Source organism: Arachis stenosperma, chromosome 4 (genome assembly GCF_014773155.1).
Source record: "Arachis stenosperma cultivar V10309 chromosome 4, arast.V10309.gnm1.PFL2, whole genome shotgun sequence".
Lineage (NCBI taxonomy): Eukaryota > Viridiplantae > Streptophyta > Magnoliopsida > Fabales > Fabaceae > Arachis > Arachis stenosperma.
The window spans coordinates 53,591,085-53,603,293 of NC_080380.1; the positions used below are offsets into that span (position 1 = coordinate 53,591,085).

The window sequence follows — 12,209 nt, forward strand, 5'->3', positions numbered from 1 at the left end:
GATTTTGTATCAACAATGATTAAGTTGGAAGTTCACTAGATTGAGCATTTTTTTTATTTTGTTTGATTACTTTATCTAGCCATTTACCTTCAGTTTATTCAGTTTCTTCCTCATCCCCTATACCCTCTCTGTTTTCTTTCTCTCTTTGTTATTATTTACAATTCTGCTCACTAACCCACTAACTGTTTGATAATTTGCACCACTCACACTAACAATCACTCTAACAAGAATAATCTCCTCATTTTAGTTCTTGTTGTGTGCTCTGTTAATTGTATGACGGGAGAAGAAGTGGAGCTTCAACTTCCTTCGATTCAGAACCGGAAAGGACCCTCGGGAGATTAAGGAGGGAAGCAAGAGGGAAAGGAGTTATTGGTGCTGAGGAAGAGGAAGAGTATTTTGAAACAAACATGGAGGTGAATTTGGAAAACAATCATGAAGGAGAAGCTCACAACCATGCCAGAGAAGGCCCTACAAATCATACTGGGCAAGAGAGGAGAGTTCTAGGCTCTTACATCAATCCAAATCCAGGAAATTGTGGAAGTAGCATCCAAAAGTCCACCATACATGCCAACAACTTTTGAATTAAAACACCAGCTCATCACCCTTGTTCAGAACAACTGCTCATTTGGAGGAAGTGCCCAAGAAGACCCCAATCAACATCTAACCACTTTGCTGAGAATATATGACACTGTGAAGTCTAATGGAGTCCACCCGGATGTCTATAGGCTACTTTTGTTCCCTTTTTCACTTAGGGACAAAGCATCCAAGTGGTTGGAGTCATTCCCAAAGGAGAGCTTAACAAATTGGGAAGATGTGGTGAACAAATTTTTGGCAAGATTCTACCCTCCTCAAAGAATTAATAGGCTGAGAGCTGAGGTGTAAACTTTCAGGCAACAAGATGCTGAGACTCTCTATGAGGCATGGGAGAGATTCAAGGACTTAACAAGAAGATGCCCACCAGACATGTTCAATGAATGGGTTTAGCTTCACATTTTCTATGAAGGTCTCTCTTATGAGTCAAAGAAGTCTGTAGACCATTCCTCAGGGGGCTCTCTACACAAGAAGAAAACCATTGAAGAAGCCATAGATGTCATTGAGACGGTAGCTGAGAATGACTACTTCTATGCTTCTGAAAGAAGCAGCACTCGAGGAGTAATGGAGCTAAACCACATGGATGCATTACTGGCTCAAAATAAGAAAATCACAAAGCAGTTAGCAGATCTTACCAAGAAGGTGGAGGAAAACCAAGTTGCAGCAGTCATCACTTCATCACCAGCTCAAGAAGGAGTGATTGCAGGGGAATAAGGTGACTGGGAACAAGCCAACTACGTTGGGAACTCACCCAGACAAATCCATGATCCATACTCCCAAACTTACAATTCTGGATGGAGAAATTACCCCAACTTTGGGTGGGGGAATCAACAAGACCAAGGCCAAGACCAGAGACGCCACAACCACAATTCCAACAACAATGCAACTCACCAACATACCTCACATAGATCCTATCAACAACCACCTAATCTCACCCCACCATCACTAACCGAGGATAGACTTTCAAAGATTGAGACTCTACTTGAAGACATATGTAGAGAAGTCCAAGACAATAAGGTATTTAAGGATGAAGTGCGAGCCAATATCAAAAACCAAGGGGAAACCATCAAGAGACTGGAGTCCCAAGTAGGGTATCTATCATAACAAATTCCCAAACCCACTGATGGATTTCCCAACGACACGGAGAAGAATCCAAGAGAAGAAACAAGGAAGGTCAGGTGGGAAGAATGTAAGATGATCACCACAAGTGATGAGAAGAGTGTGGAGGAAGTAGACATACAAACAGAACACCTCCAAGACAGCCCGAAGGAAAATCATGCACCCCAACCCACACTCAGGGAAGAGCTAAGGAAAGGGAAGATCCTGAACCCATATGCACCCTTCCCCCAAAGGCTTAAGGGTGGTGTAGCAGGGAGAATGTATTCAAGGTTCCTCGAGATGTTTGCATCTCTTGATATAAATATACCATTCATTAAGGCCCTCCAGCAAATGCCCTCCTACATCAAGTATATAAAGGAGCTACTGGCCAAGAAGAGTTCATTGAAGGGTGGACAGATAATAAAGATGAACAGGGAGTGCAGTGCTATTATCCAAACAGGGCCACCTATAAAGAAGAAGGATCCAGGGAGTTTCCACATTCCCTGTGTTATAGGAGAGACAATGTTTGATAAAGGGCTCTGTGACCTGGGAGCAAGCATCAACTTAATGCCTCTGTCCCTCATGACAATGTTTGTTTTCATGTTGTTATGGCTTGCTAGTCTAAGTGCTTGATTCACTTTCATCTTACTTGAATTATATACTTTGTTCCTCATGCTTGAATAAAAGAAAAATAACTGTGAAATAGAGAAAGAGTAAAAGTCTGGTATGATATGAGACAAAATAAGGTTATGTGGTGGTATGTGCTGGTTCATTAGTTGACTTATAAATAAGGCAGAATGTTGGCATGACTTTGTGATATGAACTTGAGTTACATTTCATGAGAATTGACAAATGAAAAAGGTCCAAAATAAAAAGAAAGAAAATTCAAGAAAAAGAAACAAAAAAAAAAGAAGAAATAAACAAGGCTGGGCACCAATGGCTGGAAATTTGGATAAATACCTATGATGTTCTTGTACAAAGATAAGCTTGGATAACTAGGTTCTAAGGGGTACTTTATCACCCGGTAACTTGGGTTAACTAACCCGGGATTGCCAATCAAAAGTCCACCATCAAGAGCTACTTTAAGACAAAGCATTTAGTAACCCAAAGAAGTGCTGGGCATCAATTTCCAAAGAACAAACAGAGATGAACATAACAAGCTAAATGCCTGTGATGTGTGTGTTCTAAGGAGAGGCTTGAGCAAGTAAGCCCATAGGGGTGTTTCAACACCTAGCATCTTGAACTAACTGGGGCGGAGATGCTGGCTGAAAGCTTACTCTAAAAAGCTGCCTTATCACATAGCATTAAGCCTGAGCTAAGCAATAAATCTCAATCAAAAGAAAGAGAGCAAGAAAAACCAAGAACCAAGTAATAACAAGTCTCAATTTTTTGTGTAATTCAAGTAAAGATCTAAATGAGTGTTGATGTCTAAGCCACAAAATAAAAATCTCTAAGATACCATGCATGAAAACCCTGTTAACCAGTATTGAATGTTTTCCAAATAAAGACTATCCTCTTCTCTGTCTTCACTCATTCTTGTTCTGTCTTAATGCTTGCTTGGGGACAAGCAAGATTTAAGTTTGGTATTGTGATGACAAGTCATCTTAGGCTAGTTTCACAAGCCTATTTCATTAGTTTTTACTTGGTTTTCATGCATTTTTAGGCAATAAGTAAGTGTTTGAGTGAGAAATTCATGCTTGTCTTAATTCAATCAAACATTGGTAATTTTATTCATTTTCATTAGATTTCTTGCAAGATTTAGTTGATAATATGAATAATGCAAGATTTGATGATTATGCAAGGCTTTGATGTATCTGTTTGGTTGATAATAGGTGAAAAGATGAAGGAAAAGAAGCAGAAATCACAAAATAAGCTCAAATGAAGAATTCTGGACACAATTTGGAGTTTGAGCATGCTTTGGAGCCTTAGGCCATGCTTTTAAAAGCGTGGCCCATGATTTAAACAAGGAGAGCACTCTTGGCGCGAAAAACCTACGACGCGCACGCATACATAACGCTTACGAGTTGGGCAAGGATTTTTGAAGACCCATGCATACGCATGCATGACACGTACGCGTGGATGTGATGGGCGTTCAATTACAAAGAGAACGCTACGTTGCAAGAGTGAGCATTTTCGAGCAAAGAAAAATTGGAATGGAAGTATAGCCATCAACGCGTACGCATGCATGACGCGTATGCGTGGGTAGGACTTACCTGAAGAAGGACGCGCAAGCGTGGGCTGAGCGGCAGTGTGGAAGTGGCATGTTTGAAGACCCACGCGTACGTGTAGGTGACGCGTACGCATGGCGAGTGCTCGTTAGAGAATGCTGTGCTCATTTAGAGAACGCTCTCCTGGAAGTGAATTTTTGCTCAATTAAATCTGATTCCAAGCACATTGACACACCAAAGCAAGCAGAGCCCATTGACATCACTCAAAGGCACAACAAACAATTAGAATAGGAATTTCATTTGAGTTGTAATTTGTTTTCAATTTCAATTTCATTTGTAATTTAGGAATGCGTATAAAAAGGCTTTAGTTCACAGTAATGAGAGGGGCGCACAGTAGGAGTGGTGGTAGAATAGAAGGCTCAGGCTGGAGGATTAAAGACTCCAGATCTCTCTTGGAGGATTAGAGACTCCAAAGAGCTTATCATAGTTGATACACTTTTATTTTTTTGCACTATTACATTTCAGTATTCAATTTGGCTCATGAAATTTCAGTTTCTAATAATTCTCTTCTGCAAATTTACTTTCTACAACTTTACATTTGAGTTTGCTGTGATTTGAATTTACTTTTCATGCAATTTAAATCTTTTGCAATTGTTCTGAAGTCTGATTTAATGCTTTCTTTAATTTCCCTGCACCCAATTCCCTTTACATTTGATGCAATTTACTTTTCTTGCTCTTTAAGCTTCTGTTGATTTACATTCTGCACTTTTAATTCACTGTAATTTACTTTCTACTGCCTCAATTGCACACAATTCACCACTGTTAGCTCACTAAAGTTGTTTGATCCATCAATCCCTGTAGGATCGACCTCACTCTAGTGAGTTATTACTACTTGATGCGATCCGGTATACTTGTCGGCGAGTTTGTGTGAAATTCTATTTTCATCCATCAATAGGAGGATCCCAAGTAGCATCTAACCACAATTTTGAGAATATGTGACACTATGAAGGCCAATGGTGTTCATCCTAACACCTATAGATTGCTCTTGTTCCTCTTTTCTTTTAGGGACAAAGCACTTAAGTGGCTTGAGTCCTTTCATAAGGAGAGTCTTACCACCTGGGAGGATGTTGTCAACAAGTTTCTAACAAAGTTTTATCCTCCACATAGGATAATCAAATTGAGAACAGAGGTGCAAACCTTCAGGCAGCCAGATGGAAAGACTTTGTATGAAGCTTGGAAAACATACAAGGAGCTAACATGAAAATGTCCACTTGATATATTCAACAAATGGGTGCAGCTGCATATTTTCTATGAAGGCCTTTTTAGAGAAGTAAAGAAGGCTCTGGACAACTTTTCAGAAGCATCTCTCAATACAAAAAAGACCATAGAAGAGGCTATAGATATCATTGAAACTGTGGCTAATAATGAGTACTTCTATGCCTTAGATCGGAGCACCAATAGAGGAGTGATGGAGTTGAGCCATATGGATGCATTGCTAGCTCAAAACAAGTTGATTACCAATCAACTAGCAGAGCTCACCAAGCAGATGGAGAGGAACCAAGTTGCGGTAATCAATACTCAACCACCAGCTCAAGAAGGGGTGAATGCAGAGGAAGGAGGTGATTGGGAACAAGCCAATTATGTTAGGAACTCATCAAGACAACCCTATGATCCACACTCCAAAAACTACAATCCTGGTTGGAAGAATCACCCAAACTCTGGGTGGGCAAACCAGCAAAACCAAAACCAAAACCAAGACCTTAGACCTCAAAACCCCAACCATTACAAGAACTCCACTTATCAACACTCCAACCAAAGACCATATCATACCCCACATAACACATCTTTCCAACCTCCATATCAAACACAAGATAGCCATCCTCAACATCCAAATTCTAGCGTACCATCACAGGCATCTGAAGATAGATTATCCCGTATTGAGGCTTTGCTTGGAGAACTTTGCAAGGAATCTAAGGACATGAGAGCTTTCAAGGAGGAGGTGAGATCCAATATGCAAAACCAAGGAGCTGCCATCAAGAAGCTTGAGGTACAAGTTGGATACCTATCCAAGCAAGTCCCTAACCACAGTTCTTGTAGTGATACCATGGCAAACCCAAGGGAGGAATGTAAGACCATCACACTAAGGAGTGGGAAGGAACTGAAGGAATCCTCAAGGGAAACACAAGGAAAGAAAGTGGATGAAAGTTTAAGTGACAAAAAAGAAGCACAAGCACCTACCTCCAACCCACCCCAAGAAAAAGAAGTCTTGAAACCATATGTTCCAAAAGCACCTTACCCTCAATGATTGAAGAAGAATGAAAAGGATAACCAATTCTCCAGATTCTTGGAAGTTTTCAAGAGACTCTAAATCAACATCTCCTTTGCTAAAGCACTAGAGCAAATGCCACTATGTGCCATGTTTTTGAAGGAGTTAATGACCAAGAAAAGGAGCTGGAGAAATGATGAAACTGTGGTGTTAACTGAGGAATATAGTGCTATTATTCAACACAAACTACCTCAGAAATTGAAGGACTCTGGGAGCTTCCAAATTCCCTATATTATAGGAGAAATCACAGTGGAAAGAGCCTTATGTGATTTAGGAGCTAGCATAAATTTAATGTCCTTAGCAATGATGAAGAGAATCAAAATTAAGGAAGCCAAACCAACAAAAATAGCACTTCAATTAGCAGACCGATCATTTAAATTTTCCCATGGAGTAGTAGAAGACTTGTTGGTGAAGGTAGGAGACTTCATCTTCCCAGAAGACTTTGTGGTGTTGGATATGGAGGAAGAAGCCAAAGCTTCAATCATTTTGGGAAAGCCAATTAAGCCCACGTTAATGGCCACGTTAGTGGTACTAATGTGGCTCTTCTCTGCTTCTTCTTACCTGAAATCAATCAAACAATTTGCATCAATGCCTTGCTCTAATCATGAGATAATGCACCACTCATTACATCAATCAATCCTTGCCTTATTCTCATGAAAATGTGTAGACTTCACAATGTTTGATTGAATCAAGATATGAATGCATACTCAACCAAATACTTGCTTATTACCTAAGAAATTGCATGAAACTAACCTAAAACATACTAAAAATCACTTGTGAAACTAGCCAAGATGCCCTAGCATCACAACACCAAACTTAAATCTTGCTTGTCCTCAAGCAAGTGATAGAATATAAGAGGAATGAATGAGAATACAAAGAGATACAAGTCCTTATTGAAAGAATTCAAAGCCTTGGTTCATGGAGTTTCATGCATGACAATTTAGGTTCATGTTTTTGCTGGGTTCTAGGCTATAATATGCCCTTAAATACTTACTCTCTTTCCTTCTATGAGACTCTTATTCTTTGATCATCAACCTAGCTTTGTTTTTGTTTTCTTTTTCTCTTTAGAGCTTATTGCTTTCTTTAGCTAAGTGCTCCGTGTTGAGGCAACTCTTTATGATAAGCTTTCAGGCAACACTCTCGAACCAGTTGATTCAAGGTGCTAGGTGTTGAAAAACCCCTACGAGCTTACTCACTCAAGTCTCTCCTCAGCACATACACAACACAGGCACATGGTTTGTTATTCATTCCTGAGACCTTGGTGTCCAGTACCTCTTTGGGTTGCTAAATGTGTTGTGACAAGGTTGCTCTTTATAGTGGACTTTCAGTTGATAATCCCGGGTTAGTTAACCCAAGTTATTGAGTGATAAAACACTCCTCAGAACCTAATCATCCAAGCAGATCCTTGCACAGAAACACCACAGACACATGCCTCAAGGTTCAAACTATTGGTGCCTAGCTTTATTTCTTGCTCTTTTCTTTCTTTTTCATTATCTTTTTCTCTTTTTAGGATCTTATTATTCATCTAAGTCTCCTAGAAAGCACTTCAAGCTCATAATTCAAGAGATATCTTAGCCTTGTACCTTATTGATGAACCAACTTAGCTAGCAAACACCACCACAAACGCTAGGACTTTATCCTACAACATTGGACTTTACTCTCCTTTTTCACAACATTTTCTTTCATTTTCTTTTATTGAACTCAAGATCAAAGCCTAAAATCTAAGCATTGGTGCAGTGGCCTAAACATCTAAGCTTGGAAGCCAAAGGTAAACTAAAGAACTAAATGCACATGACTTAATTGAAATTCCTAAACTAACTATGGAAGCATGTTCTATTTCATACATGATTTTTCTTATTCAAAACTAAAGAAACTAAATGTAATTGACTTAAAGACTGTAGGGACATTGCTCAACATCAACACAAGTACATTCTCAATTGACAACATTAATTTAGACACAATTGATAAACCCCATTTTTAGGGTTCACATTATGTTGAATTCAGAGTACTTTGTCAACCTTTTCTCACATTTAATCAAAGAAATAGTATGGTTTTGTGATTGTCCCCTAATTTATGCTTAAGTGTGAAAACATACTTTTAGGCCCTTAAATTGATAATTTTAATCTCCATTTGATTTCACTAGATGCCTTGATGTGTTTATTAGTGATTTCATATTGAGAAGGTCTAGGAATGGATCAAAGAAGTGAAGAGAAAGCATGCAAAGTGGAGGAATAAAGAAAATCCAAGTCTAGGGACGCGTACGCGTGCTGTACGTGTACACGCCGATGCCGCATGATGACTCCTTTAATGAAATCGCACCTGGCAATTTTAGAAGAGCTTCTGACCCAGTTTTGAAGCCAATCTTTGGCAGAAAAAGGCTAAAAAGACCAAGGACTGAAGGGAGAAGGCATCATTCAATCATACACTTATCATCATTCACATAACTTTAGGTTTATATGAAGTTTTCTAGAGAGAGAGGCTCTCTCATCTTTCTAGGTTTTAGGTATTAGTTTTATTTCCTTTCAATTTCTGAATTCTATCTTATTCCAATTTAGTTTCTAATGAGCGGATAATTTATACGCTTTTTGGCATTATTTTTAGGTATTTTTAGTGGGATCTAGCTACTTTTTAGAATATTTTTATTAGTTTTTAACCAAAATTCACATTTCTGGACTTTACTATGAGTTTGTGTATTTTTCTATGATTTCAAGTATTTTCTGGCTGAAATTGAGGGACTTGAACAAAAATCTGATTTAGAGGCTGAAAAAGGACTGCTGATGCTGTTGGATTCTGACCTCTCTACACTCGAAATAGATTTTTTGGAGCTACAGAAACCCAAATGGCGCGCTCTCAATTGCGTTGGAAAGTAGACATCCTGGGCTTTCCAGAAATAAATAATAGTCCATACTTTGCTCGAGTTTTGACGACGCAAACTGGCGTTTAAACGCCAACTTCCTGCCTATTCTGGCGTTAAACGCCAGAAACAAGATAGAAGCTGGAGTTAAACGCCCAAACTGGCATAAAAGCTGCCGTTTAACTCCAAACAAAGTCTCTACACATGAAAGCTTCAATGCTCAGTCCAAGCACACACCAAGTGGGCCTAGAAGTGGATTTCTGCATCATTTACTTATTTCTGTAAACCCTAGTAACTAGTCTAGTATAAATAGGACCTTTTACTATTTTATTTTCATCTTTGGATCATCTTTTGATCTCTTGATCACATTTTGGGGGCTGGCCATTTGGCCATGCCTGGACCTTCATCACTTATGTATTTTCAATGGTGGAGTTTCTACACCACATAGATTAAGGTGTGGAGCTCTGCTATTCTTCGAGTATTAATGCAAAGTACTATCTATTTAATTCAAGCTTATTCTTATTCTAAGATATTCATTCACACACAAGAACATGATGAATTTATTGATCAAGTGACACTCATCACCATTCTCACTTATGAACGCGTGCCTGACAAACACTTCCGTTCTACATGAAAACAAGCTTGAATGCATATCTCTTGGATCTCTAATCAACGATTCATATCGTTTCCCCTCTGAAAATGGGGCATCTGAATCTGAGATTAGAATCTTCGTGGTATAGGCTAGAAACATTTGGCAGCATTCCTGAGATCCGGAAAGTCTAAACCTTCTCTGTGGTATTCCAAGTAGAATCTGGGAAGGGATGTCTGTGACGAGCTTCAAACTCGCGACTGTGGGGCGTAGTGACAGACGCAAAAGGATCATTGGATCTTATTCCGACACAATTGACAACTGACAGCTGATTATCCATGCGGTAGCTGTGCCTGGTATTTTTCATCCGAGACGATAAATCCGACAGTTGATTAGCCGTACAAAAACCGTAGAGGACCATTTTCGCTGAGAGAACGGGAGTTAGCCATTGACAACGGTGATCCCCAACATACAGCTTACCATGGAAAGGAGTATGAATGATTGAATGAAGACAGTAGGAAAGCAGAGATTCAGAAGGAATAACGCAACTCCATACGGTTATCTGAAATTACCACCAATGAATTACATAAGTATCTCTATCTTTATTCTATGTTTATTTATCTTTTAATTATCAAAATCCCATAACCATTTGAATCCGCCTAACTGAGATTTACAAGATGACCATAGCTTGCTTCAAGCCGACAATCTCCGTGGGATCGACCCTTACTCACGTAAGATATTACTTTGACGACCTAGTGCACTTGCTGTCAGCTGTGCGAAGTTGTGAAGAGACGTGTGAATCATGGTATTGTGCACCAGGTTTTTGGAGCCATGCCTAGTGATAACAATTTCGTGCACCAAGTTTTTGGCGCCGTTGCCAGGGATTGTTCGAGTTTGGACAACTGGCAGTTCATCTTGTTGCTCAGATTAGGTATTTTTCTTTTTATTTTGTTCTTCAGAATTTTTAAGAATGAATTTTAGAGTTTCAGATGATGCTTTTATCATCACAGGAGCTAGTTGATTCCCATCAATTTGGCTGTTGTATGTAATGTCCTGCTGAAGCTTGGTTGACCATGTCTAATCTTTTTAGACTGAAGATTTAGACTAATATTGCATGATTCTTGGGATTCGTATTAACAAATTTTGAGTTTCTTGTTTTTTTTTTTCAAAATAATTTTCGAAAAAAAAATAATACAAAAAAAAAATTATAAAATCATAAAATAAAAAATATTTTGTGTTTTTAGTTTGAGTCTAGTGTCAATTTTTAAGGTTGGTGTCAATTGCATGTTTGTATTCTTCGTGCATTTTTCGAAAATGTGTTCTTGTGTTTTTCATTGATCTTCAAGTTGTTCTTGATGATTTTCCTTTTCTGATCTTCAATTTCTCTTGTTTTGTGTCCTTTGTTGTTTCTCATGTGCATTCTCAAATTATTAGTGTCCATAGTATACAAACTTCTAAATTTGGTGTCTTGTATAAAATTTTTTTCAAAAAATATGTTCTTGGTGTTCATCTTGACATTCAAAGTGTTCTTGCATTATCTGTTTGATTATAACTTTTCATGATTAGTTTTATTTTGTTGTTTCTCCTTCTCCTCATTAAAAAGTAAAAAAAATATTTTCAAAATTATGTCTTTTCAAGTAAATAATACAGAGAATTGAAGATTCAGGACATACAGCAGAGGAATCACAGAGAAAAATCTGGGTGTTCAAAACGCCCAGTAAGGAAGGAATTCCCTGGCTGGGCGTTTAACGCCCAAGGAGGTAGTATTTTGGGCGTTAAATGCCAGAATGCATACCATTCTGGGCGTTTAACACCAGGATAGCACCAAAGAGGAGATTTTGTTTTCAATTCAAATCTTTTTCAAATTTTCAAATTTTAAAACTAATTTTTCAAAATCTTATCTTTTTAATATCTTCTCTTATCAATCATATCTTTTTCAAAATCAAATATTTTTCAAATCTTTTTCATTTTTCTTTCAATATTTTCAAAAATCTTTGCTAACAATTAATGTTGTGATTCAAAACTTTCAGTTTTGTTACTTTCTTGTTAAGAAAGGTTCAATATTTGAATTTTAGAATCCTATCTTTTAATTTCTTGTTAGTCAAGTCATCAAATTTTAAAAACCAATTTTTTTTTTCAAAAATTTATTTTTCAATCATATCTTTTCAAACATATCTTTCTTTTTTTTTCAATCAAATCTTTTTCAAATCATATCTTTTTCAAATTTTTTATTTCAAAAATCTTTTCTAACTTCTTATCTTTTCAAATTTATTATTTCCTATCTTTTTCAAAAGCACCTAACCACTTTCTCATTTTTTATTTTTGAAAACCATTAACCATTTTTCAAAATTCTTTTTAATTAACTAATTATTTTAAAGTTTGATTTAATTTTCGAAAATTTCCTCTCTCTCATCTCTTTCTATTTAATCACTAACACTTCTCCTCTACTAGCAATTTGGACTCTCTCATTCCTTATATGTTCGAATTCGCCTCCATCTACCTCACCCTCCTATTCTTATTTTCCTCTGACACCTTAAGGAATCTCTATACTGTGACATAGAGGATTCCTCTTCCTTTCTGTTC

The 12,209-nt window shown here is 37.8% G+C and overlaps 1 non-coding gene across 1 annotated transcript; it reads right to left on the reverse strand.

Moving 5' to 3' along the window:
* Positions 1 to 861: 861 nt before the first annotated feature.
* Positions 862 to 965, reverse strand: LOC130977407 (small nucleolar RNA R71). Its single transcript, XR_009085098.1, has one exon. It is a non-coding gene; the product is annotated as a small nucleolar RNA R71 (small nucleolar RNA).
* Positions 966 to 12,209: the final 11,244 nt, after the last annotated feature.